The sequence below is a fragment of the Panthera onca genome, chromosome B1 (assembly GCF_046562875.1).
Source record: "Panthera onca isolate mPanOnc1 chromosome B1, mPanOnc1 haplotype 2, whole genome shotgun sequence".
NCBI lineage: Eukaryota > Metazoa > Chordata > Mammalia > Carnivora > Felidae > Panthera > Panthera onca.
The window spans coordinates 102902270-102921321 of NC_138342.1; positions in this window are offsets into that span (position 1 = coordinate 102902270).

A 19052-nucleotide genomic window follows, 5' to 3' on the forward strand; every position below is an offset into this window, starting at 1 on the left:
ATGTTTACCACTATAAATTGAACAATACCATTTTAAATGAATTAATGAATTTATTCAAGCTTTTCACTATATAAACATTAGCCTTTACTCAATCCCAGTAACTCCCAAATGAAACATAGGTCACTTTCTGTGAACAAATAATCCAAAATCTATTTTATAGCCAATCATTTTTTAAACTAGTACACTAAAAACTCATCTTAATACAAGGAAAATTAAAGAATAATTAGACCAGATTTTACAATTTAATTGCCAAAATCACTTGGATATAGAGCATATTACTTCTGCCTGGGAAAACAATACCTCTCTTCAGATTAAAAAAAAAAATACCTTAGTCCAAGTATCCTTTAAAATTTACATATGTACTAATTTGTTGAATATCTCAGTCTTTCACTATTTATTCTAGTTCTGTGGACTCTTTTCTTTCATGGAGCCATACTCCATTTATTGCCGTTCAGGGATATTCAGCATGTAATGTCTTACATTACAACCTTTTGATAAAACCACTGCAGTATGCACTCTAATCCATGCCAATGAAAGGAAAGGAATGAACTGTAAACATGTCTGATTATGTGAGTGCCTCTCTGTGGATGGAAATGCCATTTGGTTTATAATCTGATGGCTTAAAACTTCACTATCATCTCTGTGTTCTTTTGATTCAGAGTCTCAGAAGGATGTGGATCATTTTAGACATGATACTGGGTTTGTCTTAAGAAATGCTCCCCACCATCTGTCTTGGTCACAGTTGTCTCTGCTTTGTTGTCTGTGGGGAGAACAGGCACTGACTTCTGCAGAGACACCAGGAACCCCTTCCTCAAAGACATCTTCCTCCAGCTCTCTTTAGCAGCTTTCCAGTAGGCAAACACTTTATTGCCTTTAATTTTTTTTTCAATTAGGATAAGATAGAGGGTTAAACTTAACATAAAACTTTTATATTCTTTCTGTTTACAGAACATATAGGCCTTTGCAAAGAGAAATCTAGATGTTAATACATATTTGTAGAGCATACTCAGCTTTATACAAACATGTCTCCCCTCTATTCATGTGCATGTCAGATTTTTGTAAATTAAACAGTAGTCACATACAATAAGGGGTCTTTGTATTAAAAAAAATCTGAGGTGAATTATTTTAGAAAGCATAGAGGACAGGGGAGGAGTAAGAAGAGATGAAGTTCTATATGAACATATAAGGGCCTCCAGACACTCCCTGATTCATCCCACACTACTTTTCGTTAGTACCCTCGGTTCTTTAGTACCAAAATTTAGGGGCAGAATTTTCCCCTCAAAGCACAAAAAGAACTGTGTGTGTGTGTGTGTGTGTGTGTGTGTGTGTGTGTGTGTAGGGAAGGTAATAGGGGAAAGGGAATCCGATTATAGTCATTTAAGTAAAGTCAGGTTTCAGGCCCTGGAGAAGTTGAGTTCCAAGGGCTTGCAGACCTGGGGTGTGAAGCTGCGAAGAGAGGGTTAGAGGAAAACCATGTTACAACACAAGGATAGAAGCTGGGGGACTGTGGAGAGCTTCAATGGGGCTTTCCTAATTCTCCTTCATGGTCTGGTGGTGGATCTGGCTGGCCAGAAGCAGGACAATAAAGTGAAGAAATGGTGACTCTAAGTGGAGTAAGTACTTTTAAGGAATTTGTCTACCAAAAAAAAAAAAAAAAACAAAAAACAAAAAACCCAAAGAATAAAGGATTTAAACTGGATTTTAGTAAAGTATGTACTAAGATGGTTTGCTCCTTAAGTTTAGGATTTACTACACATTTGAAATACTGAAATCTTGATGTTTTGGTAATGTTAACATAATAGGTATAATTTACAAAAATATTTGTTCTTCAAATAGTCTCTGTAGCTAATGGGGCTAATTTCCAGAAAACAGACTTTAGTGTCTGTGATGATTAGCAACCACAACACCTTTTGGTGTCTATTCTTATTGCTACTAATAAGAACAAGAAGATAAGAGTAACAAGAAGGCCAGTAGAATTCCAAAGCAGGTGAAATCTAGGGCTATGTGGAAAGTCCTACAGGGAGTAAGTTGAAGTTTTCTCAAGTTACCACCTCATCTAGATATGTATACATATATGTTTTTGTAATCTGATTTAAAATCCCTGTTCTTTTCATCTTCTTTACTGCTTGAAGACATTTCTTTCATGTGTATAAGCTAAAGATTTGGGGCTTAGTCATCTTTTCGATTGATCTATGTCATTTTACCTAATGCTTCATCAATTTCCGCTGCCCTGTCTCCATAAGTTGTGAAGGCAAATGGTCCTTCCCTCCTGGCAGCTGAGGACCAGGTCCTGCTCAGTTCTGATTGGCTGAGACCATTGCGTCTGACTAGTCCTGGCCAGTCAGAGGGCATGTTCACAAGGGCAGGTTGCACTTTTTGTCTCTTACTTTTCGAAGATTATATTAAACCATTGGAAAGATAGCAAGTGAAATTTCCTTGAAAACACATCTCTTTTTAAAAAGTGGCTGTAAATACTTACACATTTATATTGTCTGGTGGTGATAATGACATGTATTAGTCAGATCTCTTCAGATTAAAAGTGATTGGATTAAACTGGATTAAACTAAACTGAATTAAACCAAAAAGAGAATTTGTTATTCCTCATAACTGAAAGTCAGGGCTAGAGTTCCAGCTCACTGGACCCCATGTGCTCAAAAGCAGTCGTTGGAAATCTGTCGCTCTCCTTGCCTGCTTGCCCTGCTTGCCCCTGCACTAGCTTCATTCTCAGCCTCTGACCAAGTCATGAGAAAAGTGTCAGCCAGCAGCTCCAGGCTTGTATCCTATCAGTTTATGAGCTCCAGCAAATAATGAGCACCTCTTTTCCAACTGTTCTGGCAGATGTCCTGGAGATAAATTTTATTTAAGGAGTGGCTAAGTAAAATAACCACTGGGTCCAGGGGTCTGGACCTTATTGGCAAGCCAGGCTTACACCATGTGCCCACTCCTGGAGATGGGGTTGGGTGTGGGGTCAGCCACATGAACAGCAACAAGCGATAAGTGGGCTACGAACCTGTGTTAGGTGGGAAGATTTCATTATGGCTCAGCTCATGCCCCATGTTCTCAACAGGCCTTTTCACATGTGGATAAGGCAGACCCCTTTTTACCTAACAGTAGAAACTATTCTTGAAAAGGGGAAAGAGACAATAACTCATGTGAGGAAAGCAGCTGTCTAACAGAAAACAAAAACAAAACAAAACCAAAAACAAAAAACCTGGAGAGACAGCAGAAAAAAAAAAAAAAATAGCATGAGAAATAGAGTCGTTAAAAGATTTAAAAAACAAATAAAAATAACTATAAGCAAATATAAGGATAAGTAAACAGCTATAAAGTTAACCACCACATTTGCTTTGACCAATTCCTATAGAATAGAATCTCCTTTAGTACTAAGCTCCCTGAAAATGAGTTGCATTGACCTGTTTTGGCTTACTCCAGGGTATACCTCTTTCTCGTCCATTCCTGCTTTCTACTTTCCATCCTTTCTATTTTCTTTCTGACTGCTCAATCTGTACTGACAGCTTCCTCTTTACATTGGCAGCTACTGTCTTCAACATTTTTTTTTACCAAATTTTGTGTCACCTCTGCAGAATCCAATTTTATTTTGCATTCTTTCTAAGAGAGATGGAAAAGAAAAAGGTGAAGAAGACACTCTACCAAGCCACTGGCACAGTTATTTGATATACCAGAACTAAGGCTAAATAATTTTCTAAATTAATTAAGAATTCCATGCTAGCAGAATATGAAACTAAGGACAGGGCCCTTCTGGAGCTGGGCTCTATGCAACTATAAAGGATATACACTCATGAAGCTGACCCTGTGCAGAACTCTTTGGTTACCTTCCCAACTTCTATATTCAGATGTCCCTTCTCTTTTACACGACTGTCCTTTTAGGGGAGGCTGGTCCCATCTTCAAATCCAGGAAGATGGATTAAGTCAAGAGTATATCCCTATTCCTTTTGTCAGTTACTGGTTTACGCATGAACACATGACCCAGTGCTGGCCCATGGGATCTGTTTTCATCTTTGATGAAAAGAGACACCAGAGAAGACATAGCTCTTCTTTCCTAGACATTGTCATATGTGCATAACTTCTGGCATTGGTATAGCCATCTTGCTATTGAGGGTAATTTCCCTGAAGAGGGCAAAGTGGAAACAGAGAAGGAACCCATCAATTAGCTGTTGAATTAACTAGCCATGAAACTACTCCTCCTTAGGCTTCTTGGTATATGACATAATAATTTTTTTTATTAAGCCAATTGAGTTGGGATTTTCCTCTTATAGCTAAAAGCAGCTCAATTTATATATCTTAGTAATCAAAGAAATTCTTACATAAAAGTAAGTTCTTACATAAAAAATAACAGAAAAAAACTAAATGGAAATGTTCATTGTGGTGCAACATAGGAGGACAGGCTTCTTGAAGATAATTTTTTCCTCACTGAAGAGGCCATCTCATACTGTCCAGTTTCCCTCTCTCATGTGAGATGTTAAAACATTTAGAAAGTTTAAAAATAAGAAGCAAAGAAACAAAACCTATTAAATGAAATGCAAACTTGGATTTCAGAAATAGTTTTGACAATACAAACTTTGAATTTACAAATAAGATTTCCTGAGGATAACATGTTAGTTAAAGCTACCAATCCAGAAGCAGAAATAATAAGTCCTTGAATGTAAGCACATTCATTAGGCCACCTTTGACATTACCACCGTAAGTGACTTATATCTAGCTTCAAGAACTTGCTTATTGGCAAAACAGGGATAAACTAAAGGGAAAGATTTTTTGAGACACTGCCAAGTAAATACGCCCTGAAGCTATTTGTTACAGTCAGGACTCTGTCCATAGTAAGTAATAGGAAATCTAACTCAAGTTGATTTAATATTACATAATCAGGGCCTCTAAGGCAGACTGGATTGTGGCCCAGCTGGATCCAGGCTCAAACAATTAAGGCTCTTTCTTTCTCCATCTCTTGGCTCTGCCCATCCTTGAGAGATACAGTGCTCTGATTGGCAGGTCTCCTCCCATACCCTGCCCTGGCTCGGAGAGGCAGAGCTCGCCTACCCCAGCCTTACAGACTGAGAGTGTAGGAGGGGTGATTTCTGAAGGATAACGTAGGTTTTGTTTAAGAAGATGGGGAAAGGATTCTAGGCAAGTCAAAAGCAAGCTTCTTATTACTGTTTTGCAATGAATTACTGTTGGAATTTTAGTTTATTAATAGCAAATATTGCAGGGAAAGACAAATGTTATTCAGAAGTCAAAATAAAGAATTCTAGGGGTGCCTGGGTTGCTCAGGTGGTTAAGCAGCTAACTTCGGCTCAGGTCATGATCTCACGGTTTGTGAGTTTGAGCCCTGTGTCGGGCTCTGTGCTGACAGCTCAGAGCCTGGAGCCTGCTTTGAATTCTGTGTCTCCCTCTCTCTCGGCCCCTCCCCTGCTTGCACTATGTCTCTCTCTCTCAAAAATAAGTAAACATTTAAAAAAATATTAAAAAAATAAAGAATTCTGAATCCAACACTAATGTATCTTGAATTTAAGATTTTTTTTCTTAATATACCAGTTCAGTTTTGAGAATTGGGTTAAGATTTTAGTCTTCTATTCAATCATTCTGAAAGCTAATTCCATTTCTTAATTGAAGGGGATTTGTGAATTCACATATGTCTGATCATCAAATGTAAATTGAAAAAGGAATGCAATTGAAACCAGAGACATATATTTTGTCAAATCAAAATGATGACAGGTTAAAGAAAACAAAGCAAAATTCTTGAGTGAAGCTATCTATTATGCTCCATCAAAGTGGCAATTAAAAAGCCCGGATGTAAAGTACATGACTTAATTGGACTCATACAACATTTCTGACTGCTTGTCAGAAAAGACAATTTAGTTATGAAGTTGACTTCATGTATTAGAAAGCAAAAGTGTGTTTTATTCTTTTTTTTTTTCTTAAAAAGTTTATATTAAAATCTTCTAGTCACAAGATACTGAATGTGTTGTTACCGGAAAAATTTCAAGAAGGACTTCCTATGAAGCAAAAGGCATACTTCTAATTTCTATTTCTAATCCCAGAACTTTTTATTTACTGTAAGTTCAGGGATTCATCTTGTGAAGAACCAGATGTCCACATCTGCATGAATTTGAGACTGCCTCATTTTCACTGGCACAAAGACAACTACATTAGTTTCTTGTTCCAGGAAAACAAGACATTCATTATCTCAAATAGAGGTAACTTGAAAACTTTGCAGTAATTTATAGACATGCAATTGTAAGACACTGTGTTATTCCAAAGGTGGGAGAAAAATTAGCTATTTAAGAGGTGGTTTATCTAAGTCAAAATTATAGCACTGCTTTGCAAGGAGTTTTCTTGCATCTCGTGCAAGCCCAACTCCTTTTTAAGTTATCACCTGAGGGGCTGTGCACTGCTACAGTCAGTACAGATGGCAAGTCCCAGGATGGCAGTGAAGGTCTTGACTGAACGAAGAGATATCTAAAAAAAGCCCAATTCATTCAATATCATCTTTTTATATCTTATTAAACAGGCAGCATCCATCACCACAATGTACAATAATAATATGTTACTAAGAGAAAAAAAAATGCATCTGACACGAAAACTGGCTGTGGCTTTCTCCCTAATAAGGAAGAGGTCGCATAATTCATCTCAGCAGAGAAATCTGTCTCTGTCTGTCTGCTCTCTCATTGCAGAGACTAGAGAAGAGGCAAGGGGGGTTGCAAAACCTGGAGCAGGGACCCACCATCATAGAATCTTCGGCCATTTGAAAAGGGCTTGATACTGAATTGGGGAATAGAGGTTAGCCAGCTGCAAAGTGCTCTTCCTGCCCATCAGCAATGGGAAGAACCACTGTTATTGTTATTGTTTTCGTTGTTTATGGCAGCTGAAGAGGGAGGCAGAGCCAGAGTTGGGCAATTCAGTGGGAAACTAGAGTTGGTGAAATAGCCAAGGATCTTCAAAAGAAGCAAGTCTAGCATTACATTTTAAGTTGTCTGCCCCAGAAATCTGTGATGTAACACAAACTGGTATAGCACCTAACTCCTAACCTTTTGAGAATTATAAGCAAGTTTGTTAGACGTGGTAAGCATTGAAAGAGAAATTAAAAGCAATGTATGGCATTCCAAACTAAAACGAAAAGGCTCAGCTAATGTGGGGTACTGTAAACTTGTGGAATGAGAAAGATAATGTGGGATCCCTGGGCCAGCTCCTCAGAAGCTGCGTGGGTTTGGGCGAGTCACTTACCCTTCCTCAGTCACAACTGCCCGTGGCACTATGGGAATTGTGAGAGTTGGCTTTACCCACTGGAGCATTGCCCTGCATCTTAAGTGAAAGGACAAATGGGAAATTGCTTTGTGAACTGCAAAGACTTACATCTATTCGAGTTATTATTCTAGAATTCTAATGCAAACGTGACTGTCCTCCAGATATTTAAAAACAGCCCATCTTCTACATCAAAAGTCAAATGCCAGAAGGTGAGATTATAACTGGTACCTTCAAACAAGACACCACTTTTACCCTGTCACTCATCTACTCATGTGGGGAGAATTATTGGCAGGAAGGCAAGCAGCGGTGGCAGCAAGGAGTATTGATGTCAGCAAGGAAAGGAAAAAGAGCAAACACAGTCCACCCAAACCCCATCCTGGCTCTCACACTGTTGGTTATAGACACAGTGTGTTTTGTACCCTGAATATTTCTCAAGTACATTCTTTATTCACTCCATCACCTGCCTTCCTTCAGGTGCTTGTTGCCTTTGACTGGGCACTGTACCAGCACATCAATCCACTTCCCACACCGCCGCCACAGTTTTCTTTCTAAAATGCAAATGTGATCATGTTGCTCTCCAGCTTAAATCCCCAGACTGCCTTCCCAATACCTGGATGAGGTGTCGAGTTCAAGCTCCGCACAATCCCCACAGTCAGCGCTCCCCTTGCCTTGCAGCGCCTCAAATAAGCCACAGAGCCACGTCTTTGCACTTGCCCCTCCCCCTCCTTGTTTTCTGATGCTTGTTCACTGGATGCAAGAAGAGCCACTTCTCCGCGCAGCTTTCTTCCGTATCTGCTCCGATCCCCATCCCCTTCACAGCACTCCACACACCCAGAAGTAGTTAGGGGTTTTCTCCAACCCATTAACACATTATGCATGCTGCTTTTATGGCATTTTCCACAGGGAGTATCATTATTTATTTTTCTGTCTCTTCCACTAGACTGTGAACTCCCTGAGGGTAGAGAATTCCTCAAATTTGAATTCCTAGCATCTAGCACATAACAGCTTTCAATAAACAGGTTTCAAAAAAACGGTTTTCAATAAACATTGGAAAAAAATAGATGTATTAACACTGACTTAAAAATTCTCCATGTTAGCTCAGTTTTTTAAAAAATGACTACATTAGCAATATATTCTAGAATCACAGCTTGCTTGTAATTTTCTGTCTTATGTACTCAGCATGGAAATTTTTTCAATCAGAATAACTGAAGTTGTAATCATTTAAAAGAGGTGTCACTAGCTAAATGGATTCTTGTGCTTAGAAAAATATGAGTGCAGTGATTAACAGAAAAATTCCAAGACATTTTTCTTTATCCTCATTTTCATGTCAAATCTCCTTTTTTTTTTGGAACCTGCAGTAAAGTTTTGACTCTATTAATTATGACATTACTGGCTACTGCTATCATTATGCTATCAGCATAACGACAATGTCAAGAATGCTGAACTGTGAAAACCCAGCAGGGACGAAGGAGCATGGAATAGGGAATATTTCGGTATGAGAAACTCTCTAAAGGACTAAATCCAGTGCCCAGAGACCATTATCTGGTAAAACAAAAAACAAAAACCAAAAAACAACCAACAGCAAGATTTGTCTGACCATGGGTATAAGCCAAAAGTATTTCATTTATACTGGGCAGAGTACTGGACATAAGTGGGACAGAAGTATTTTAGCTGCTTTTTCTGTGTAATGGCAACGATCACAGAATTCTATAGAAAAAGCAAGCAAAATGCATTAATTAATGACTCGCTCTCTGGAAAGCCACAATTTACGCTAGACTTGGTGGTAACACTGAGGGGGGCATGACATTCAAATTGGTCTGACTTACTTGGTGGAAATTTTTTAAGGGAAATTGGTAGCCTTTTCCCCTTTCTCCATTTTTTAAGAGGCTTCCTTAAGTGGCACATATCCATTAAAGTCCATAAGTAAATGTTGCTTTCGTGTGTAGGCTGGGATTATTGCTCTTTTTGAAAGGACGGAAGAAACCTGTAGGTGAAAGGGTAGGGCAGCAGGACATCTCTTCCTTTTCATCCACTCTGTCACTACTCTAGCTTGTGCCCTCATCATCTTGTGCCTGGAACATGGCAACTGCCTCAGACATCTCCCATCACCCCAGTCTACCTTTTGCTCTGGCCTTTGCTGGGCCACCCAGCTTCACACAGGATCACCTTGGAGCACCTGGCTGCAGAAGGTGCTCTGAGCATCTCTTGATTCATATTCTGGGCCTTCTCTGATGCCTCAGTGTGTGATGCCCATGGGACCTGCTGGGCCTCTTACCTGCAGTCTGACAGTGGGTATAGATGGGAGCTTTGCTCCTTCATCCCTTGGGTGGATAGATCTGAGGCTCACCCTACATGGTTCCCCAGGAAGTGCCATTGGCATCAAGCCCCTATAGCCTACAGTGGTGGCCAGACAACACACCATTGTATTGGCTCTCTTCCCTCTCTGTTTCACTCTATCCAGTTCCCCCACCCTTGTTCATTGGGATCACTTCTCAAAGTGAACTACCTGGGTGCAAACCTTGTCTCAGGGCCCTGCTTTCTGGGAACACACAGACTCTTCTAACTGGTCTGTGACAGACAGACTTTTTCATTAGTAATTGTAATGGGTAGAAATATACTTTTTAGTATTTGCAATAATGATGTCTCCACTTCTACTTTGTAATGGGGGGGGCGGGGACATTTATTTAGTCCAAGGTAACTCAGCATCTTTTGGTTAAAAAAGTATTTTTAAATTATTGCAGTGTCTGTCCTTTAGCATTTAAGCTTTTGGTCAATTCTAGATTCTTTCCCTCCCCTTCTCCTGCACTTCCTCCCAGATGCCATTTAAATTCTGAGATACTGAAATATCATCCTGGCATCTTTTGCTTTTTCTGGTATTTGCCTTCTTCCTTCCTAAGACAATAATCCAGACTCTCATGGTCTAGTAATAGTAAGAGATTACAGAAAAAAATTACAAATAAGAAAAATATTTCTAAAAATATTACAGAAATAGGGGCACCTGGATGGCTCAGTAGGTTAAGCATCCAACTTGATTTTAGTGCAGGTCATGATCTTATAGTCATGAGATGAAGCCCTGAGTCAGGCTCTGCACTAGGTGTGGAGTCTGTTTGAAATTCTCTCTCTCCCTCTCTCTCTCTCTCTCTCTCCCCCACCCCAAACCCTCTGCTCCTGCCCCACTCATGTGTGTGCCTGCTCTCTCTCTCAAAAAAAAATAAACTTAAAAAAATTACAAATATGTTATTTCTTTTTGGGCCTTTCCCCTCTTTTTCATGTCTACTTCATACCAATGTTGAATACATTTTTACCATGTCAGTTATCTACAATGGGACCAAGAATGGCATCCAATTTATACCCTCTAACATCTAATTTGAACTTGTCTTCTCTTCTTCCAGCTTAAAGTTAGTGTCAATATCCCTTGAAGTGAAGGAGGTACATAGGGTATAAAACTTGGGGTAATATTGGGAAGGAGAAAATGGGTATTAGGGAGGTGACCAGTAATAGCCATTAAAGTTGCCACTGTGATATGCTTTTCCTACTGTCCTTCATGTGACTTCCTGCAGCAAAAACAATGCCTGGTTCAATAACATAAGTTTGCTCTTGAGTACACAGATAAACTACATTTCCCAGTTTCCTTGCAGTCAGGATGGAACCATCTGACTGTGTTCTGGACAGTGGAATGTGAGCAGAAGTGATTTACACTACAGCGAGGTTTGGTGCATGAAAATATCCCATGTACAGTCCTCCATTTACTTATCTCCTCTGTGGTAGCCTTGGAAACCACACATGGAAGATGATGACATCAAGAGATGGAATCAATCTAGGACTCTGCGTGACTGGGGACAGGTGAACACCTTATTCTCTCCCCACTCTTGGCCCCACCACATTAGATTGGGATGCAAGTGAATAATTAAGGTTTATGGTGTTAGGTCACTGACACTTGGAGGTTGTTTGCTATAGCAGCTAGTGTTATTTACCCTAATGTATCCCTCAGTATCATGCATGGGAATTCTCCTGCCTAAAATGAATTCTGTCTTCCCTCTTTTTTTTCTAATCAAAATCCCACCAATGTGTAAAAACTCAGCTAAGGGTCTTACACAATACACAAACTTTCCAATGATTGCTATAGCTCATGGTGATATCTCTCTTCTAATTCCTAGGATGCTGTTTCCTATTTAGATCTTAAATATGTACTGGTTTGCCTTGTTATTTACTTTTCCATGTGTATACGTTTACTTACCCAACTAGATTATCAATTCCAAGTGGAAAAAATGATCATTATTATTGTTATTATTATTACTTGACCCCCCCCAAAGCAATTATCACCGATCTGTGTAGGTGAATAAAAAGTCAGAAGTTATATAAGGCTTATAAATGTTCTATAAATATCATCGTATGTTTCTAGCATGGGCTAAATATAAGAATTTGACCCTAGTAATTCTGGCTCACAGGTACAACAATGAATTCTCTAAGGATAAAATTAATTCCTATATATAAATAAGCTGTTCTGAAAGTTTGCTTTTTTCCTCAAGGGCTAATTAATGTTAGCATTTCCTCTGCCTGTCCCCTAAATGCATATTGAACAATATCCCAGATTGTGAAAAAAAGAATTAGAACATGAGACTCTTTGAAATCCACCCCTCCCACCCACTACTGGTTTCCTGTCACCCATATTCAGCTTCTTTCGAAATGAGAGTTAGCAGGTTTAGTACAATCTGTGCGGGATTTTATGAGTCTACTTTTTCAACAACAACAACTTCTTTAAGTTCCTGAATCTCCTCTTTCTGACCCTAGCTGTTAAACAGTCAAATTTGTCTCTTTTCTAATTGGGACGGAAGAACAAGATAGTAATGTGTATCATTCAGGTGGCCATGATTTACTTTGCAATTAAGCAAAGGGGTTTAGGGATGAAAGTTTCAAACATAAAGATTAGAACTTGAAACAAGCACATAATGAAAATTTTTATATAAGCGTCTGTTTTTGAAGATGCTGGAAACCATTTTAAACTGGGGGGAAAAGTTGCCTATAGATTTTGATGCTATAGAAATGTGCCAGCTTTCAAAAGTGCAGATTTCTCTGAACTCCTATTCATTCAGTGGGACTGGGTGCCAGCAATCTGCTTTTCTGCCCAGTCAGTGCACTTTCATTTTGAGCTGGGGAGAATACCTCTGCAATTGTAGAGTTCATGCCCTCCAGTCTTTAGTTTATTCTCCACTGAAGCTACTTGTATAGAGATCAGTCTCTGCTGGTTGCACCAGAAGTTCTAACAATCACACAGCATCCAGTCTTATCCTTTTCAAGTACCAAGTGCAACATATTAATGATGAAGAGTACATTTTCTAGCCTTTCAAAGAATAACTTGAAATGACACAGTAACATGGAAGAAATATCTAAAACCAAAGAAACATTTTTATGGGCGGTCTATCATTCTTGCATTTTAATTTCTTAGCAGCCAAAATTGAACCTCTGGCTCACAGGAAGGGAGGATGAGAATTAGGATATAAATACGTTGGTTCATGTTTTCTTCCTGTACAAACTCTAATGTTAGAATTGCCTTTTAATATGTGGTCATAGTTTTTGGTTTGTTTTTTGTTTTTGTTTTTTTAAATAGCCATCAAGGACTTTCAGCAGAAGGTTGTTTTTTTTTTTTTTTGGTGTTTTTGTTTTTGTTTTTAATATAATTTATTGTCAAGTTAAGTAACATACATTGTATACAGTGTGCTCTTGTTTGCGGGGGTAGATTCCGTGATTCATCGCTTACATACAACACCCAGTTCTCATCCCAACAAGTGTCCTCCTCAATGCCCATCACCCATTTTCACCTCTCCCCTGCACCCTCCCTATCAACCCTCAGTTTGTTCTCTGCATTTAAGAGTCTCTAATGGGTTTGCCTCCTTCTCTGTTTGAAACTATTTTTTCCCCTTCCCTTCCCCCATGGCCTTCTGTTAAATTTCTCAAGTATGAGTGAAAACATATGATATCTGTCTTTCTCTGACTGACTTACTTCACTTAGCATAATACCCTCCAGTTCCATCCACATTGCTGCAAATGGCAGGATTTCAATTTTTCTCCTTGCCAGGTAGTATTCCATTCACATAACTGTGTTTCTCAAAGCAACAGGTTTTCCATGGTCATACCTCAGAGCTGCCCAAAGTGGGGCTGAATGTGGGGACTTTTCTTCCCCTTCCTACTGCTGTAGTTTTGCTTTTTATCTGTTTTGCATTTGGATTTCTACATAAAATTTACAATTACAAAAATGGATTCTGGGAAGACAAAAATCCCTGAATGTTGGAATCATGGAAACATTTATTTTCCTCTAATCAGTGCAACTTATTTTTCCATATTGAAATAACCAAAATATTATGTTGTAGGAATGTGTAGAGGATATTTGCTCCCCATTCCCTAGCATCCTGATTTCCTTTGGGGAATTACCTGTCTCCCACTGAATGTGATGCCGGCAGATGGTGAATCTGGGACCTTCCCTCCATAACAGCTGAAGTGACCGATCTCTCCTCTCAAATTCCCAGGCCAGCAAGGGGGTATGCGTTCTCAATCAGATGCTCTCTCCTAGGTGTCTGAATCTGCAATGGGGGACACAACAAAGGAACATAGGTACTTTGCACATTTTATTAGTGGTATCCTTACCTATCAGAAGACTCTGCCAGGATTCCTCTTTGTTGGTCTTCCAGAGCTGCCTTGGTGCCTGCCCATTTCCAAGTAGATTGTCCAGCCTCCTGGCAATTTAAGGAGCCCCTGATAACCCCTCCACTCACACATGTTTTTCACACTATGTATCTTCATTTTCCTTGCTTTGCTGTTTCTTAGCTCCTTCTGGATCAGACCATAAACTGCCTTATGGCAACCCTCCACTAAAATGTAGTTACTTGCTGTCCTCTGAGATGTATCTTTCTCTTCTTGTAAGGGCTTTGGACCACTTTCACTCTATCTCCATCTACTCCAATACATAGACCCACCATCTCCCTGTTTTTCATTTGTTCATCCCATGTTGATGCTGATATCTCAATGTGTCCCTGCTTCTCTATTCAGTATGCTACCCCAGCAATGGTATGAAAGTGTGTAGGCCTCAGTTGTTTGGAGAGTCAGAACACTTGCTGGGAAGGTGAAGGTGAAGAAGATCTGAATCCAGCGCAGCGAATCAGGAGTGCAGTGTCAAAACACAGATGGTGAGGCAAGCAAGTGTTAGAGAAGGGGCAGAGAAAGGGCACAAAATCCAGACACACAAGGAATTTAGGACTAGGTGCCACAAAAAACTGAGAAAATTATTTGAGGTAAGGTCTAGTTTGTACAGAGGCTTCTGTGTATTCTGTGCCAGAACAGGGGGTATTCTGGTAAAGATGCCCAAGCGCCACCCACCCCCAAAATAGTATGGATTTTTTTCTAAGTTCTATCCGGCCTTCATGAAGACAGTCCACCATTTTATTAACACAGTGTGGAAAATAAGATCTTCTTGATATGTCGTTAAATAATGATATCTGTCATTTATTGAGTGCTTTCTATATGGCAGGCTCTTTGCTGAAGAGCTTTGAGTGTAAGGAGAATTGAGGCTGAGAGAGGTTAAATCACCTGCCCAAGATCACACACGAAAGCTGAGATGGGAAAGCTGAGATTTAAGCTCATGTTTGCTAACTCAGAGCCCAAGTTATTAATGATTAAGCATCCATACCATAAATTGGACTGGGCTTTGGAATACACACATAGCTGCTTCTTCCAACTCCAAGCTTCTAGCTGGCATAAGGCAGCATTCAGTAAATACATGTTGCATAAACACATACGAAGGAGGCTGTTAACTCTCACTTGTTGGAGTAAGAATGGGCAGAGTGGCTCTTGTTTGACCACAACCCTACAGCTTTCATCTGGGAAACGCTTCTTCCTCTGCTCTAACCACATGAAAGTAGGAGCTGCCCTTCACTTACAGATCCCACTCTTGTCCCTTCTCTGATTGGGTGGCCCTGCTTGCAGCTGATTCCAGGTTTGGGCTCAGCTGGGAGAACACGAACCAGGCCAGACTTCCCCCGCCGAACTTTCAACTGGGACCAGAGTCTCAGTCTCCCTCTGGTGATGAAGCCAGGAGATATCTGGCCTAAGAGATGCTGGTGGTTATATACCCATGAGGTAATAGATCTAAGAATAAAAAGCTGACCTACAAGTGATTGAGAGACAGGAACCATGAGGAGAGATGGAGGGAAAGTAAGAATAGCAGAGTCTGAGACCTGGTATCAAGTTGTTCTCAAGTCCCGGCACTAGTTGGGTTTAGTTATGTCCACCCAAAATAGTTCTGACTGAGACGGTGGGTTTATAAAAATTTCCAGCACATTAAGTTCATGTTACACTGAGAGAAAGGGGGAAATACTTCATCTTCTGTCTCTGCATATGACATATGCTTCTCCATCTCTAAACGTAGACCATTCAGTACTAGAAGGAAAGATAGTGGGGGGATTAACAGAGTGGAGAAACAAATTCTTGGAATAATTCACAAAGAACACTTCTGTTTTCTTGTCTCACTTGCTGACTGTCAATATTTCTACATTGTAAGGAAGCTTTCCTAACCATTAGGTAGCGAGAAATAAATTTGTTAGTAGCGAGAAATAAATTTGTTACAGTATCACATATTTCTACAGAATAGCTGGTAATAAAGTTTTGTTTTGTTTTGTTTTGTTTTTTTTACTCTGAAGAACTCTGGGGCACATAGAGAGGGGTTCTTTGCCATCGTAGTCATGAGGAAGGAAGCCGATAATTTATTTATTTATTTTTTTTTTGTGGCTTGATTTTTTTTTATTTTTTTTATTTTTTAATATATGAAATTTACTGTCAAATTGGTTTCCATACAACACCCAGTGCTCATCCCAAAAGGTGCCCTCCTCAATACCCATCACCCACCCTGCCCTCCCTCCCACCCTGCCCTCCCTCCCACCCCCCATCAACCCTCAGTTTGTTCTCAGTTTTTAACAGTCTCTTATGCTTTGGCTCTCTCCCACTCTAACCTCTTTTTTTTTTTTTTTTTTTTTTCCTTCCCCTCCCCCATGGGTTTCTGTTATGTTTCTCAGGATCCACATAAGAGTGAAACCATATGGTATCTGTCTTTCTCTGTATGGCTTATTTCACTTAGCATCACACTCTCCAGTTCCATCCATGTTGCTACAAAAGGCCATATTTCATTTTTTCTCATTGCCACGTAGTATTCCATTGTGTATATAAACCACAATTTCTTTATCCATTCATCAGTTGATGGACATTTAGGCTCTTTCCATAATTTGGCTATTGTTGAGAGTGCCGCTATAAACATTGGGGTACAGGTGCCCCTATGCATCAGTACTCCTGTATCCCTTGGATAAATTCCTAGCAGTGCTATTGCTGGGTCATAGGGTAGGTCTATTTTTAATTTTCTGAGGAACCTCCACACTGCTTTCCAGAGCAGGAAGCCGATAATTTAATTTATCATTAAATTATTCTAAAATAAATAATTACTAAAACATTACTATTAACTATTGATTTGTATAACAGGTAAATTAGGACATACTTCTACACCTTACAAAAGATACTTCGTAGAATTTCTGCAGAGTATAATATAATGTATTGCCTTAACAATTTATAGAATCTCCTTGGGGTGCCTGGGTGGCTCAATCACTTAAGCGTCCAACTTCAGCTCAGGTCATGATCTCGCAGTTTGCAAGTTTGAGCCCCGCATAGGGCTCTGTGCTGACAGCTCAGAGCCTGAAGCCTACTTTGGATTCTGTGTCTCCTCTCTCTGCCCCTCCCCCGCTCATGCTTTGTCTCTGTCTCAAAAATAAATAAACATTAAAAACATTTTAAAAAAAGAGTGTGGACAACTGAGTCCTACTTGACCTTTAAAAATAATAAATAAAAATATAATCTCCTCTTATGGGAAAACCAAAGATTACAGTGAGTCCACACATATTTAATTCACATATGATTTATTTAAAAACATATTTATTACATGAAGCTAGGCTGCCAAGTATGGCTATACAGTCTGTGTACTGCACATTGACAGCTGGCTTGAGGCACATGTGGTAGACAAGTTCCAGTCCTCACTTCTCACCCTTAGCCATGTGCCCATGAGGCTGCCTCCACCCACTCAAAACACATATAGGCCAGCAGTGGCCCTAGAAAAAGACCCACAAACCTTCCTAGGACCTTAAACTCTATAAGAGAGAGGCATTCTTCTGAAGCACAACATAGAAAAACGACAGAAGTAACGTTTTCCCTATAAAAGTTAAGCACATAAATGCCCAATAAGTGCTTATTAAACTAAATTAACAGATTGTAGAATAAGAAAGGTAATGAGTTCCTTGATAATATGCCAAAAGAAAAGTGATAGCAAATGTCTTAAATTATATGCTCTTATTTCTTTCCGTGGCTTATTTCTTCCTTATACATGGTTTTTGTCCACTCAACCCAACACTGTTAGGATTTGTGACAACCTTATTTTATCCTTTCTCTTGTCAAATGGGGACACCAGAAAAGTAAGACATTCATTTTATTTTATTTTATTTTATTTTATTTTATTTTATTTTATTATTTTTTATTATGAAATTTATTGTCAAATTGGTTTCCATACAACACCCAGTGCTCATCCCAACAGATGCCCTCCTCAATACACATCACCCAGCCACTCCTCCCTCCTACCCCCCATAAACCCTCAGTTTGTTCTCAGTTTTTAGGAGTCTCTTATGTTTTGGCTTCCTCCCTCTCTAACCATTTTTTTTCCTTCCCCTCCCCCATGGTCTTCTGTTAAGTTTCTCAGGATCCACCTAGGAGTGAAAACACTAAAAAGCTAAAATTTTTTTTAGTGTTTATTTATTTTTGAGAGAGAGAGAGAGAGAGAGAGAGGCAGAGAGAGAAGGAGACACAGAATCTGAAACAGGCTCCAGGCTCTGAGCTGTCAGCCCAGAGCCCCATGCGGGGCTCGAACTCACGAACCATGAGACCATGACCTGAGCTGAAGTGGGACACTTAACTGAGCCACCCAGGTGCCCTGACACTTATTTTAATTTTAAAAAGTTTTCTTATTTACCATCAGTGCTTCCCTTCTCTGTCTCTATCCTCATAACTGCCCTGATCCATGGAACACACGACTGACAGGGAAATAGCCACAGTAAATCACACAATCACATCCTGATGACTAGTGCTTCAGTTTATCAACCTTGACAATAAATTCCTCTTTGCGGCTCACCATAGTTCACTTTTTTATACCACAGAAAGGCCCTGGGCATGCTTACGATGCTTTCTATAAATAAGCCACACATTCCAGCTTTCGAAGGAGCACATTCTGCTAAACATAGACTGTGGAGACAAGTAATCCCTGTTTTTGTTGCTGTATATTATGAGTCCTAATTCAGGCTGAGTTTTCCTTATCCCATCTCAACTTGACCTTGGCTATTTTGGGTCTTTCCACAGAGGTCACCATATTACTTCTAGTGCTTCATAGTGCATATCCAGGCCAGGAGTATCTGCAGTCCTGGGATTCTGGAGCCTGACAGCTGCAATCACCATCAACTGGAAGGGCCACAGTGTTGTTAAATAGTCTCATGGATATTCTAATCCAAAACCAGAGGTTTGGGAGTCTCTTGGCAATTGCAAGAGCCATCAGCCACTTGAAAGTTGAAGTCTGGGTATTATTGACCTAGAACTTCCCCAGCTGAGGCAAGAAGGCAGACAACCTAGCATGAATAGCTAGTTGGTCCAAAGGCTCTATGGAATTATATGACTAAGAAAAAGGGCTTAAAGTGTGGTTCACTTGGTCCTCCTAGCCAGTGCCA